Consider the following 16167-nt stretch of genomic DNA (forward strand, 5'->3'; position numbering starts at 1 on the left):
TCTTATTGTTTTTAATCATTTGTTCCATGCCCTTACATCAACCAAATTACCCCCTTTAATATACACATTTAAAGTCATTAAAATGAATAATCACGGTATCTAACATTTTATGTTTATTACAGGAAATCTTTAGTGATTTGAAAAGAATTGAGCAGATTAAACGGCGAAACGTTATTACAAGTGGTAATCATACACACATACATTTTAAATGTTATACACGTAAGCTTATTTTTCACTTTGCCTTAATAAATCGTCGCAGTTTCGATGATAACAAATTCAAATGTGGTACTTTTTTTTCTAAATTCATTACTCCAACTGTTCTCATGGGAAAATTCAAAGGTCAATGGTTATTAAAACAAGTTTTTGTATAGAATTAAAAAAAAAATAATGTAATAAAAAGAAAGCAGATTAACAATTTCAGGTCTGTGTACTGGTATTTTTTTTAGTTAATTAAAACACAAAGGGTAAAATCTCTTACCGTTTGTCATTAAAAGAAAGTTTACTTAAATTGTATGCCTTAATTAGTCTCTGTAACGAGTCTATTGTTGTTTAGCATCATGAAAAAACCCCAGAAACATGTAGGTTCCTTCCGTTAAATTTTACCTTGAACAACAAATTCATATGAGGAGCTTGATATTATGTCAAATATGATAAAATTAGGTGAGATCCTGGTTCTGCACTTCATTAATATAGTCATTTCATGCATATCTTTTATAATTTCATGCAATGCTATGGCATGCAATTTTGATGATATGCTATGAGATTTCAATGCATTCTAATGGGAGATATCTGTGAAATGGAAATGAAGGGCTTAATGATGTGGTATTCTATGCTATGCTATGGTTTGCTATGATATTTTAACAAAAACGCCTCCATACACAGAAGAGTTCCACATATTTTGATGTAAAATTATAAGAAGCCAAATTTAACTACTGATCTGCAATATGAACATTTATTGTTTCAAATAAAAAAATTAAAACCGAGTTAAAATCATGTTGTATGCTGTGCTATGGTATACTATAACGAATGAGAATCTATGAGATTCCAATTTTATGCTATGAGATTCCAATGCTATGCAATGCTATGGTGTATGTTGTAAAAGATATGCTTGAACTGACTGTATGATAGTTCATTAGCATGTATTATGACTGCATATGACCATTTCCCCCAAATAAAACTTAGAATGTTTGATTTAATGTAAGAAGTTTACTATTACCAGCCGGATTTGAGCATGTATATCGAAATGTTTAGTACTCACAGTTTAAGCTCTGTGGAATTAACTACTTGCTCTGATGAATTCGGTAGCAATGTGATTAGATGCAAATGTAATCTGATATGCGGAAGGTGACCATGGCAGGATCTGGATCTAGAAATAAGTCAATATCTACCGCTTATTGCGATCCAGATACATGCATTTGATCGGAAAGGTGAATATGTTGGACGCAATATGGAAACATGTAATTGGTTGTTGTTTTTTCTCTTGTATTAGAAATAGTGATTAGAAAAATACGTAGACCGCTGATTAAGGGATCTTCACTTCAGTAACTTAGCGATCCGAACTGTGTCGAAAAAGATACATTTGACTTTTTAGCTCACCTGAGCTGAAACCTCAAGTGAGTTTTTCTGATAACATTTTGTCCGTCGTCCGTCTGTCCGTCTGTCCGTCTGTCTGTCAGTCAGTCTGTCTGTCCGTCTGTAAACTTTTTACATTTTGAACTTCTTTTCTAAAACCGCTTATCCGATTTCAACCAAATTTGGCACAAAGCATCCTTATGGGAGGGCAATTATGAATTCCAGAAATAAAAGTTTGATCTGTATTTAAAGCGGAGAAAACCTTGAAACTGTAGGAAAGGGGGGGGGTCATTTTTAAAAATCTTCTCAAGAACTACTGAGTCCAATTCAACGTAGTTTAGTATAAATTATCCTTATGGGAAGGAAAATGTAAATTGCAAAAATTAAGGGATAATTCTGTTTCAAATCTGAGTTATTACGATTTTTTAAAATAATACTAAAGGAAAGGCGTGTTTCAATCAGTTTAATAGCTTCGGGTTCGGCATCCGGTAAAATGGGTAGGCAAGACTTGGCCTGGGCAAAACAAAAGATTGGCAGTTATTGATCTGCCAATCTAATTAAAATTTCAGGATATTTGATGGACCAGTATATTTGTATTCGCTGTAAATATTGCTGCAAAATAATGCGTATTTGGAATTGACTATTGCCGATCTGCCCCGGCTTTTATTTTGCCACGGCCCGGGTTTGCATACCCATTTTACCAAGACTCGTATTCCATACTTCTAAAACGAGGTTCTTTGTTTAAAGCAGCCATGACATTATACGAAAAAGGGTCGATCTGACTATGATGAATTTGAATGTTGTGCAACAGTTCGCGTATGAAGGGAATCTTTTGAAACATGCAAAATATATTGGTGCCGATTTTGTGAAGTAAATTGAGGCTAAATATTTCAATGCATTGACAGTTTTCACAATGACGTTGGTGTTAGCTTGTTCTGATTTTCGTTTCGTTTTCATTATTTATGCTTTGTAACCTGGGAACTATCGTCTGTATTCCGTGATTTTTACGTATCAAATCAGACAGAGACTTCGGTAAATCAAACAGCTAACTGTTTACGTGCGCAAATTAAGCAAAATATGATGTTTAAAAAAAATACTGAAATATAATTCATTCTATCGGTAATTCGGCATTATCTTTTCCGTAATGGTAGATTAATGCAATAGGTTTTGTTAAGATGCTCGGCATTTTCTCGAGTTTATTCATTTTAAATAGAGTTTGATACCGCTGACGGAAATATGTAGGTATATATACATGTATATATATGATTCATTTCGAAAAAATAAATTGTGTTCTTTATTTGTTATAGTGCATGTTTCTTGTGTTTATTTGTTTACAATTTCTATTTACTAACCATCTTTAAGTGTTAAGCTTCGAATTATAAGCAAGATACAGAGATTTGCTCACAATTCTATGTTTGTACACAGATCTTAAAAACTAAAGATTAAACAAAAAAAAAAATTGTCAATATTTTTAAAGAAAATTTTCAAAGTCTGTTTTTCCAGAAACCATCTTTAACAACTTATTTTATTGTAAACTTAACCTTTTTTCGTCATTATTCCTCCTACTGAACATGTGATCCTTGACTGTGATTGTGTACATTTGTATAAACTGATTTTGAACCTCAAATACCAGTGAACTGGTCTTGAGTGAATAAAAGAATTGAAAATCTTAGGCCATTCTTTTTTTCCCATTTTAAATACTGAATAGGAAATACCAAGTTAAAAATCTTAAGCTGAATGTATAAACTCATGTGAACAAAATATGACTCAAACCTAGGCGAACTGTGAGCTCTGTATCAGGCTTTTAATTCTACGATTGACGCTGAAATTTTAGTTGAACATTAGAAATTCTATATGAATTAGAGTATGTTAAATACTTGTACAAACAAAATAAAAGAATGATATTATGTATATACCTACTCTCTGGGGCCCCCTCTTTATACAATAAATTATGTGAAATCTACATCAATTTTGATAGTTTTTCAGACACGAGTGAGTAAAATCGACATCTTTAAAACAATTTCCATAGTTCTGACACATTTCTGTTGCAGGGATAAAGTAATTTTTGCTATTCCTAAGAAAATATCACAGCGGAGAATTATCCTGGTTTGTACGCGAGGTAAATAACAGTCATTCAATTATAATGGAGAAGACAAATTAAATTGTTGAATGTTTTTAATTTGAGGAATTGAGCACATTGGGGTACAATTTTCTTTTTCACATCTATACATGTAGGATGTTTTAAATTAAAAACAATAACTATTATATTTTTTTAAATACAATAACTAGTAAGTAGTTGATGAAAAAAAATGTACCTATATGCTCTCATATATTTTGATCGCTTTACAGAGTGTGTGGGGCAGAACGAAAATATAGGGAATTGGAAGTTAACAACTTAACAGTGTACCCCTACCAAATGTTTAGTTTTATATCTTGCGTAGGATTTTCTTATTCTGGTAAAAATAGTATTTCATGAAGGTACAATGTCAAAGATTACGTTAATGCAAAAATAAGTGTAAAATTCGAATACTTTACAATATTTATTTTTTGTTATTCTACCGAGGGACCATATGGCCCAATATCTTTTGAACGCCCGTTGTTGCTCAGGTGAGCGATGTGACCCCATGGGCCTCTTGTTAGCGTTTAAGCTCTCTTTTTTATTTAAATTTTGACCATTTTGGAACAAAGTAATAAAGGCAATATTATACAGAAACTATCATGGTCGTTAAACACCAATATATTCTCTCTCTCTCTCTCTCTCTCTCTCTCTCTCTCTCTCTCTCTCTCTCTCTATCTCTCTCTCTCTTTTAGCAAACACTCTTCTGATTGGAGATAACAAAGATGATCCATTAATGATGCACTTCATGATCATGAATCAGAAATAGGTTGTAGACAACAATAAGTTTATGTATAATGCACCTTTAGCCATCTAGACTCAAGTATCATAAAACCAACGTGACTATTGAATGCAATTTATATGTAATTGTATGATAAACCATTTTTGTTGTACTCTCAGAAGAGTATGATGGTCATAACTGTATGAACCCAACATCTGATACAGCAATTCGAATACTTTACAATATTTATTTTTTGTTATTCTACCGAGGGAAAATACGTGGAATGAATAATCAATAAAGATACGTATATATATAATTTAGAAATATATATATCGTATATATAGATGAAATGTTTCTTAAAAATATTTAATTTTTTAAAGTTTGAAACAGATTGCGCTTTTATATTAACCGCTTCCCGGTTTATAAAGCTTAAACTGCCCCAAACCATTTAATATCGTATAAAAAAAATATTGAATTCATTCCTTAAATAATTTAATTCTGGTTGTTACGCGTTTTCTGATGGGCTAAAACAATTATCTTATTTCGTATAAAGAATGCTGTCACGTCATAGTAAGACTAACGTCAAAAACCGTTTTCATCTACAATGAAGAGTATGAAAAATAAATTATAAGCAATGAATTCAATAATCAATAGAATAAATAATGAATGAATAATGAATGAATATCATTATGTATCATTGTGAATAATCATGTTCTTTTTATCAACAATAAAAAATATGTGGAATGAATAATCAATAAAGATACGTATATATATAATTTAGAAATATATATATCGCATATATAGATGAACTGTTTCTTAAAAATATTAAATTTTTTAACGTCTTATCTAAGTGTAAACTATGATTAGGGAAATTTGTATGGTTTATGAATTATATTGTGAAAATTGTGGTTTTTTTACACTTATATTTAATTACAACTTAAACTAACTATGGCCTAACATTAAAAAAATCTGCTTTCTATAAAAAGTCTTTAGGTTCCCTCATTTTGTTGTTATAGTTGAAAATCATAAACAGAAACATATTGAATAAAGTCCTAAACATGTTTAATCAATAGAATGTTATATTTGGTGATTCATGAATTAGATATGAAGGTTGTAACATTGCATAAAAATACATAAACTGAGTAAGTCAGTTAAGTAGATTTATTCTGAAATAACTCTACTTTAATAACTCCTGTGAATCATTAAAAGAAGATTTATTTTTATAATTCTCACATCTGTGTTTTAATAATTTGAATAATAGATTGAAAAAACTGAGTAAAAGTAACTAAATCATTTGAAATGTACATCAGTTTGTTAGGTAAACGAAATATCTAGATTGTATTTTATGGGTATTTGAGTCTATAAATATTTGCAGTCCATTTTATTTCTGTTCACTTGAGTAATAATACAACTTAATGGCAAAGAATCCCAAGGTGACTCCCTTTAACATAAAGGCATTACATAATCTCTCTCTCTCTCTCTCTCTCTCTCTCTCTCTCTCTCTCTCTCTCTCTCTCTCTCTCTCTCTCTCTCTCTTACTTTGCAGTTGTGCACTTGAAGGGTTTTTTTTTATTATGATTTTGTATACTTCCTTGTAAAAATGGCAACTAATTGAAACGATCGTGATGAATAAAAAGATTTATTTTTTAAAATTAATAGGATGACTGTTTGTTCTGTTATAGAAAAATACAGTATCCAGATATATTTAGCTAGCATGATTAAGGATTAAGAGGCTGTCCAAGCAAACATCAGGCGAATATATAAGAAAACGTGAAGCGGGCAGCCTATTAATATATTTTTGGTTAAAGTTATTCCCCTTTGATTTTTTGATTTTTGATAATTTAATTAATGTTCCCAATAATGACCAATGAGTTTGCTAATGATTTTTATACAATAATAAATATTCTTTGTTTATAAGTTGTTATGTTTAAGTATTTTTTAGGTTAGGTCTAGTTAGTTTGTTAATTTTCGATTTCTCGTTTTTAGATACCACAAATCATTCTAGGCCGGCACATATATAGGGACAGTGTCTATTGAGTCTCCGGAAAACGACTGTTTGGGGTTAAACTTGAACAGGTACGGCTAGATTGAGAGTGTGGACATCCCTGCTCTATCTAATCTTCGTGTGATCTAACCTACGACACAGAGTGTGCGGTCATCCCTGCTCTGTGTCGCATCAATACAAGTGTGCGGTCATCCCTGCATGTATTGGTGGTGGTTGCGGCGGAGCACTAGTGTGTGGTCATCCCTGCTGGTGCTCTGGCCTTTCTAGCGCAAGTGTGCGGCACTCCCTGCTTGCGTTAGGTTGAGCTGTTGGCGTAAGTGTGCGGTCATCCCTGCTTGCGTTAACGTTGGTACGTGTTGAGTTGCGTAGGTGTGCGGTCATCCCTGCCTGCGTAACGTTGAGTCCCTATATATGTGCAGGAGCGTTGATTAAAGTCTGCACTTGTAAATATTAGCAGCAATCAGGGCTATCCGATTCTATCTCGGGTACGGGCCCGCGGGGATCACAGGCAGTGACCCCCTTGCATGTTACATAAAATTTGGTGGCAGCGGTGGGATACCCTGGAATTGCTGCAGAGAGGGAGAATGGACGATATTGAGGAAGAGATTACTTTTCTAAGGGAGAAGATTGGGGAGATGCGGGAGCGCAGTGACATGAAGACATCACCCCCACAAGAAAGACGCGCTCTGATCAGAGATTTTGCAGGGAACACCATGCGCAAAGACGAGGAATACCTATGTGATCATCACTCTGCCAATGAAACATATGCAAACCCGCGCAGCAGCAACGAGATGTTTCCTGACTACTTTAAGCTGTTCAATGCGCCAAACAGGAAGACGAGTCATTTGCCAGAAGAATACAACACTTGGTCTTTGCACAGAGCTGATGCGTTTTGGAAGTCTCGAGAAAGGCTCACAAGCCCCGAGATAAGCAGTACATTGGAGGATGCCTACGAAGCGCAACATTCCATTACACCAGCTACTTATGATGGCAGTGGTCAATGGATCGATTACCATGCGCACTTTGAAGCCTGCTCTGAAATAAATGGTTGGGGTTATGCTACCAAAGGTCTCTACCTGGCAGCTTCCCTCCGAGGCAGTGCACAAGGATGTCTTGGCAATATCCCAAAGGGTAAAAAACCAGACTATGAAACACTTGTGTTAGCTTTGGAAGATAGATTTGCTCCACCAAGTCAAGCAGAGCTCTACAGAGTGCAAATGCGAGAGCGTCGTCAGAGATCTGGTGAAACTTTTTCCGAGCTGGGACAGGCCATCCAGAGACTTGCAAACATGACATACCCAACTGCCACTTTTGAATTCAGAGATATGTTAGCCAGAGATCACTTTGTGGACGCGCTGGACAATCCTGAGATGCGCATCCGTATAAAACAGTCCCGACCGAGAAGCTTGAACGACGCAGTGATACTAGCTGTTGAATTGGAGGCGCACCAAAGAGCCGAGAGGAAATGCTATGCACGCCATATCAATGTTGAGCCCTCATCTGATAAGCTAGTGGAACTGGTCAAAGCACTGTCTGCTAAGATCGAGTCTCTCCAGACGGATTTGAGGGAATTACAACTTCAACGCAGCAAGAATAATGACGGGATACTGCCTCATCATCTAAACGGAGGTTATGCTATTTCTGCATAAAACGGGGACACCTGCGGAAAGATTGCGTAGTGAGGAAGCAAAGCAAGTCCAAGCAGATAAGCAGGCGGCGCAGAAGTAGAGCAGAAAACCAGACTTGTAAGAGTGATTCCAGTTACTGTGGAAAGAATGCTGGTCTACAAGATGAACACCAGAACGGAGATGTAGCACAGCATCGACTTGCTGAAGACTGTTCCAATAGATGCTACAGCGTAGGTACCGTAGAGTCTGTGCCAAACTCCACCGACAGAAAAATGGTTAAGGATCAAGTTCGCTCCGAGAAAATTATTGCAAACAGCTCCAGTGTTACGGTCGGCAGAACCCTCAAGTCAGCTGAAGGCAAAGAAAAGGACCCCGAGTGGAAGTTGGCCAGAAGATGCAAGAATGGTCGCAGGCGCAAAGGCATGAAAGGAGGATCTCCTGGTATTCGCTGTAGAAGAGGCAAGAAAGGTTCGTCCGAACAGTTTAGACCCCACGGTGTCGAGGCAGATGGCAGCAGGTTGCAGGCATCGGTTAATATGCCTGGTGAAGCCATAATGCAGGGAATTCCTGACTTGAGAGAGAGTCAGATGCTCCGCAAGAGATGGAAGACGTCTAAGGCAAGACGGAAAGATGAAGTATGCATCTGCAGTGTGTAGCTAGAGGTGATACAATGCAATTTTTGTCTGTCAGCTGCAGTTGTGCTATGTGCACGTGGTCCAGGAGAGAAAGGGCCAGATGTTTTTTTCTTATTGTTTATTTTTTGGGGGAGTATTTTTTTATTTGGATATCACTTCACCTTTTTGTGAAGTAGGGGTTAGTTTTTAGTTTTGCGAGGACGCAAAATTCTGAGGTGGGGGTAGTGAAGCGGGCAGCCTATTAATATATTTTTGGTTAAAGTTATTCCCCTTTGATTTTTTGATTTTTGATAATTTAATTAATGTTCCCAATAATGACCAATGAGTTTGCTAATGATTTTTATACAATAATAAATATTCTTTGTTTATAAGTTGTTATGTTTAAGTATTTTTTAGGTTAGGTCTAGTTAGTTTGTTAATTTTCGATTTCTCGTTTTTAGATACCACAAATCATTCTAGGCCGGCACATATATAGGGACAGTGTCTATTGAGTCTCCGGAAAACGACTGTTTGGGGTTAAACTTGAACAGGTACGGCTAGATTGAGAGTGTGGACATCCCTGCTCTATCTAATCTTCGTGTGATCTAACCTACGACACAGAGTGTGCGGTCATCCCTGCTCTGTGTCGCATCAATACAAGTGTGCGGTCATCCCTGCTGGTGTTCTGGCCTTTCTAGCGCAAGTATGCGGCACTCCCTGCTTGCGTTAGGCTGAGCTGTTGGCGTAAGTGTGCGGTCATCCCTGCTTGCGTTAACGTTGGTACCTGTTGAGTTGCGTAGGTGTGCGGTCATCCCTGCCTGCGTAACGTTGAGTCCCTATATATGTGCAGGAGCGTTGATTAAAGTTTGCACTTGTAAATATTAGCAGCAATCAGGGCTATCCGATTCTATCTCGGGTACGGGCCCGCGGGGATCACAGGCAGTGACCCCCTTGCACGTTACAAACGTCGCACATCAATTTTCACGAATTATTTGTTTTCCCTCTGAAATAGTGTCTTTGTATTCTCTTTTAACCCACAATAATGATGATTTGCTTCAAAAAATAATTTAAGTGGTTATTTGGACGGGAAGTTATATATTTTATTATCTTATTTAAATCATTGAAACCATGTACCAAACTGAGCTTTAAAATCCAATACATTGTTATTGGTGAGGGTTTGTATTTTTTATAAATGAGAAAAATATTTTGACTTTTTATTAATAAAATAAAATGAGTGGGAAAAGCTTGCGTTGAAAAATTGTAGACAAGTATATTTTGGTAATGTTTGATAATTTCAGTTACCTCCCTTGCCAAATGAATATTTGGAGGCTTAAAAACTTCAGAAAAAAATAAAAGCAACAATTTTTCAACTATAAATAATTCATATAAAAACAACTTAATTGTTTATGATAGACATAATTTTTTTTAACGCTAAAATATATTTTTAAAAAATATTCAGTGCGGGTATATTTTCAAAACCAGTGTAAATAAAGATGGCCGCCGCTAACGTCTGTGCACAGCATGTTGCCAGAGTTGATTGTTTTTCGGTGTTTTGGTGATGTTGTCTCGATCTCAAATACCATTGGAAGTTAAATCAGGTCGCCAATAATAGTAAGCATCCCGAACCTTTTATTGAAACTGAGATGAATTACTGTTACCAGACGAATTTCAACAAGTCAGCCAACAAATTATGCAGCTATGGGTACATTGATGTACACATCCACTCCTCAAAGAAAAAAAGCTAGAGGTGTTCACCTGATGACGACAGAGGAATATTATTTCTTGACAAATGGGTAGTTCCAGAGGGGTCAGGTAAATGATATGCACAGAGAGAGAGAGAGAGAGAGAGAGAGAGAGAGAGAGAGAGAGAGAGCATTCTTACATTTATATTATTTGATATCAGATGTTTACTTGCACCTTTAATTTGTATTAATTGCATTCACATACCATGAATAAATCTTTGTAAAAAGAAAGTACAACAATAACCATAGAGTGTTTCATGTGGTTAATATTGCCATTATTGGGAAAATATCCTATAGTCTGTTCAAAGGTATTGCTTCCATCAATTGTTGATGATTTTTAATAAAAATACACATACCTGTGAGAGAAATACAATTGAAAACGATGAAAAGGATGATATTTTCATTGAACAAATACCCCTTTTCACTCATAAAATTCACAGGAACGAAAACAATTTTCTTATGGAGATTAATAATGGAAAATGTTTACATCTTTTCTCCAGTCGGAATACACTCGGAATACATCATGCAATTTTTTAACGTTATCATCTGGGCTTATTAATGGCTGATGCAATGCAAAATCTCCGTAGACTTTCAATTTTGGGATGTGTATTGAAACCTGAAGCGGTAGAGGGGGCGTTTCAAAACAGATAATCTGGACATTTTTCATATTAGTGGATGAGCGTAGTTTGAGCACAAAGGTATTTACTATTTTTGAAGTATTAAGCAAAAAGTGGTGGAAGCGATAACTCGGGAAAGAGTATACAAATTTTTTAGATAGGATTGTGTTGAGATTTGGAGTACTCTTTTTTTCCTTTGATAGGTCAATTTAGTCTTCAATCTTCATCTCTTTATTTTTCGTAATTGAAAAATATTGCTTTGTTAAAAATTGAAAAAAAAATGTTATGAAATGACGAGTTTTTATTACATACACAGCAGAAAATATGGGGTGTTTTTTTGTTAGCACAGCAATATTATTTAACATAACAGCTATTGACTTGGCAATCGGTCAGAGTACATATCTGACATGTGACAAGAAATGTAAATAAACAATTTCACACAACAGTGATATTAGTTTTGCTAATGATAGTCAGAATATGATCAGAAATGGTATCTCTGTATGTGTTCCACAATATTTATAATCAATTTTAAGATCTTAACACATGAAGGTACATGAATTTGTTTCATTATGTGTTTCTCTATATTTTTTTTTTTTTTAGAGAAGTGCAAATGAAATATTCTTCTGGAAAATACTGTCCTTCTATAATTAAACTTGGATAAAACATAGAAAAAAAACTACAAGATTGCTGAAAGAAAAAAAACCCATCAAGTTGCTTGGCATGATGGATCTCGATGACTTTTACGAGATCTGATATCATGGGTAAAAATGGTTTCCTGCATATGAAACAGTGAAAGTGTGCCGAATATAAAGAAGATCAAGAAGGGGGTTCAAGGATTATGTGAAGCAGTAATTTGAAAGGATATATTTAGATGGCAGAGAAACTAACTAATTTGCAAGTAATTATATAAATGGCCACATTCATTTAAATTAACCAATGTTTTCCTAAGAAGTGGTTGAATTTCCAGAAGATATCACTTGGAATTTGTTTTTCTCAATTTAATCATCTGCACAGTTTTCTTCAATGAAAAAAGGATGCAAACAAGACTAAAATAAGATGCTTTGAAGTTTGTCGGATTGACCACATGAGAGAGAGAGAGAGAGAGAAAGAGAGAGAGAGAGAATGAACTTGTCTTCAGGCATCATGCACTGTATGTACATGTTATCATTTAGCATTTTAATGCTCAATAAATTGTTAAATTGTTATCTTGCATGAGTTTATTCTCTGTTTATTTATTCCAAATTGCTACTGCAAACTTTCTAGATAAACTAATTTAATGTTAATGATATTATTAGTTTGATATCTTCATCTATTATGGTTGTTTGTCATACTATGTGAAAGTAACTTATACTAGCCTAGTTAATTTGTATGTTAAGAGATTTCAATATCTTAAGTAAATAACTAAGTATAACTAAATATATTACTTAGTACAACAGTATCCACTGTTAACATGCAAATACATATACTGACATCACTTAGCATTAGCAATATTATAAAATAACACTGTCCAAGTAAATTGTCCAAACATAGCATTGATACATGTAAATGAAATGTATTCTTTCACTCTTATGCACTGCTTATTTATTCAAATATGTACAACATGCTTGAAAGTTAGTCAGCTGAGTAATTTAGAAATTCATTTTTAAAAAGAGGAAAATACAGTTTAAAAGAGGCACACTGATTCTCATGTGACCATGGATTTGATTTGGGAATAGGGTTTAAAGGGGGGGGGGGTTGTTTCAAAGCATACTGTCCCATGTATATTTTAGCTGCTCATCATACATGGATTATAAAATGGGTTAGTATGGGGGATCCAAAAATGGGGGGGGGGGGTTGTGATGTCTGACTTTTCTGCTAGATTCATTGTGGACTTAGTCTGACTAAATAACTGTTGTATACCAGTCTGTTTATGTTAATTTTTACCCAAAAGTTAAACACCTGCCTAGAATTTCCAAAAGCTACCCGACTGAAAGTAGAGGTCACAATTCTTAGTTCTCATTTCAAAACAGTTGTATGCATTCATTTTGAAACTTTGAATTGAACAAGTTGCTAATGGCACTAATATAGAGATAATAACGAATTCAAATAATATTTGTACATTATGGAATTGTTATAATTGTTTTGTTTAAAAAAACAACAACAAAAATCCGTCAAATTCAGTAGTACCAATGATCAATTGGATTTGACCTTTTCGCACAATTTGATTAAAAAAAAACTTCTTTATTTAAGCAAATACCACTTCAATATTATTATCCCACCAAGTTTATTACCAGTTTAAGAAGAAAATTTTAGTTTATACTTATTGAAAACACACAAATACATTGAATTTGAAAAATACATTCAGTTTTACACTGCATCAATTATTATTCCTTAATCAGTGATTAACACATTTTTAATCAAACCTTATTCTCAAATTTATGTACTGCATGAAATACTGAAAACCCTTCAAATAATTTGAATGTATATTAGACCATCCAAATAATGAAATGTTCAGCTAATTTTCTTCAGTTGTGAATAGTTTTAGCAGACTTAAATTCAGTTTCAACATTTTTGTCAAAATGACCTTTTTCCACTTAAAATTATGAAAAATGTTGGTTTTTGATGAGTGATCAATATTTCTTTCATCATAAAGCATTTCCTATTATAAAGATATAAGCATGTATTAAATTAGACTCAATATTTGTGACATGAACTCTGTCATTCACTGTCTTTTAACAATAATAATAACACGTTATGCATGAAAAAACTTCATTTTCAGTGTTAAAAATGGGTAATTTTGTGCAACTGCTTCTATGAGACCGATGCTGTTCCCACTGAATTTATTTTTGTTTCTCAAAATTTCATTTCTCAGGCTTATAAAGATGCCTCATTTTTTCCTTTCATGAAAATGTATTGGATTTTATTGTAATTTAAAATTAACATTAAAATACCAGAATTTTTGTTTACAAAATATGCATCAACTTTGATAAGGCATATATTTTTGTTTGAAATATATTCATACTTTAAAAGCAGTCTGAGTTAAAGAGTTAAGTGTGTTTAAACTAAATAATATAATTTTCAAAAAGATTTAATAGAATTAAGTAGTTTTACAACTTATCAAACTTCACAATATTTTTCACTTCTGTGACCTTTTTGCACTAAACATGTTCCAAATTCAAAATTAGACATTTTTCTGCCTAGTTAGGCATACAATGAACTTTTTCTTTCACATGTATTACAATCATGTTAAAATGAAGTGATATACAAAAATTTATTGAAATCCAAGACATAGCATGTGCAAAGCCCTGCCTGAACTTGCTTTGACAGCCTCTTAATAAAATCACAGATTAGCATTACTATTTAGGTAACTGACAAGCATCATTTTATTTGTAGTTTAATTGGACTTCCTTGTTCATTAACAAAAACAGAGTATCTTTGTATTGGGTGCAACTAAATATTAAGACCTAAGTAGTTTTGTTTTGACTTAGACTAGACGGATAACTCTGCGATTAAAACACATTCCTCGAGTCTTCTATAGACGGAGAGTAATACTACCACTTCAATGGCAACTTAGATTTTTTTTAACTTCTATTATATTAGTTTCCGTTTCGATACAATAATAAATGGCCTTTGAAAAAATATTTTTTGTAGTTGTGTCAGTTAATTATGCTGCTAAATGAGATGTATATTGGTTTTGGTTTATCCATTTTATAGACGGAAAGGCATCAGCAACAGACATACATATTAATAGTATCACGTGAACAGTTCGTGAATCCACTTACGATGCTTAATCTTGTATCTTTTGACTGGTTTCCGCAACGTAGGGTGGTCATATGTTCATCAGGTCATAGCTGTTTGTAAAAGTGCGAAACAATTGAAAAAGTAAGGTTTTCTTTTTCTTTTGGTTGTGTGCACATATCTTGTTCTTTAATTTAATGTTTGTTAGTGTACATCAGTTTCTGGTAAACAAACATTTTTTTCTTCCAGTATAAAACTTTGCTCCTTAAAAAATTAAACGGAAAACGTATTAATTTGCAATCATGACCAGGAATTGTAAAAGAAGTAAACACGAAATTATACATAACAATATTTTAGTTTCTCGTCTTTTAGTTCTTTGTATAAGCATTATTTTAGGTAAATACATGTTTCTTGTTTGTTCTTTTATGAAAAAACCAATAGTATCAATATGTATTCAGCCAGTATGGTCAAGAATTATTTCTGTCACAGAGAGACATTGCTGCTTAGTTTACCGATATGATATGACGGCATCATTTAGATAATGAAAACACGTCCTTTTATTTTTAGCTTAATTGTACTTTCCTGTTCATGAATTTAAAAACGTATCTTTGTATTAGTTGTTCTATAGGTATTAAGACTTAAAGAGTTAACCGTGTTTTCCATTAAATTCTGTGAACTTTAAATGCCTGTAAATACAACAACTAATCACTGCGTATGAATTTACATTTAATATACATAAGAAGTTTCCAAACGATGAATTCTATGTTATCGGTTAAAGAATATATCTTTTACATGTTGTCAAAACATCATGATTTACAATTCATCAACAAAAATATTGATTTTATTGTCATTAACAAAATGTCAAGAGTTATTTTTCATGGATCATTTTTTTATGCTTATCGATCTCAACGCAAAAGTCCATGTGATAATAAGTTTAAACCAATTTTATAAAACAGCTGTTCTTCGTGTTACTAATTCACTCCCTCTGTGATCTGTAATTTGTATTGATTTATTTAAGCAAGTAATTGATTTCAAAAGTAAGAGAATGTAAATATTAGCATTAAGGATGACGTTTACTCAAAATGAAAAAAAATTCCACTGATGATAATGAAAAGCAAACTATTGTGTGTTATGGACCTTTTATTGTAGTGTTTTTTTTCATTTTCAAAAATGTAGGTCAATGACCTACTTTTTGAGTTAATGGCCATTGTATATTTTTGGAAAATTAAAGGAAAATCACTTAAAATTTTACACTATGATTGAGATTTTCTTAATTGTGAAAATAATACAAATTGCTCAACACTTTTGAAAATGAAATACAATTTATGAATGGCAGTGACACTAAATACATACAAAGCATTAAGTTTTCCTTCACAATTTTTATAAATATTCCAGTCCGAATTTCCTCTATCACTTTTCAAATTCCTGCCCATTT

This window comes from Magallana gigas, chromosome 1 (assembly GCF_963853765.1).
Source record: "Magallana gigas chromosome 1, xbMagGiga1.1, whole genome shotgun sequence".
Classification (NCBI taxonomy): Eukaryota; Metazoa; Mollusca; class Bivalvia; order Ostreida; family Ostreidae; genus Magallana; species Magallana gigas.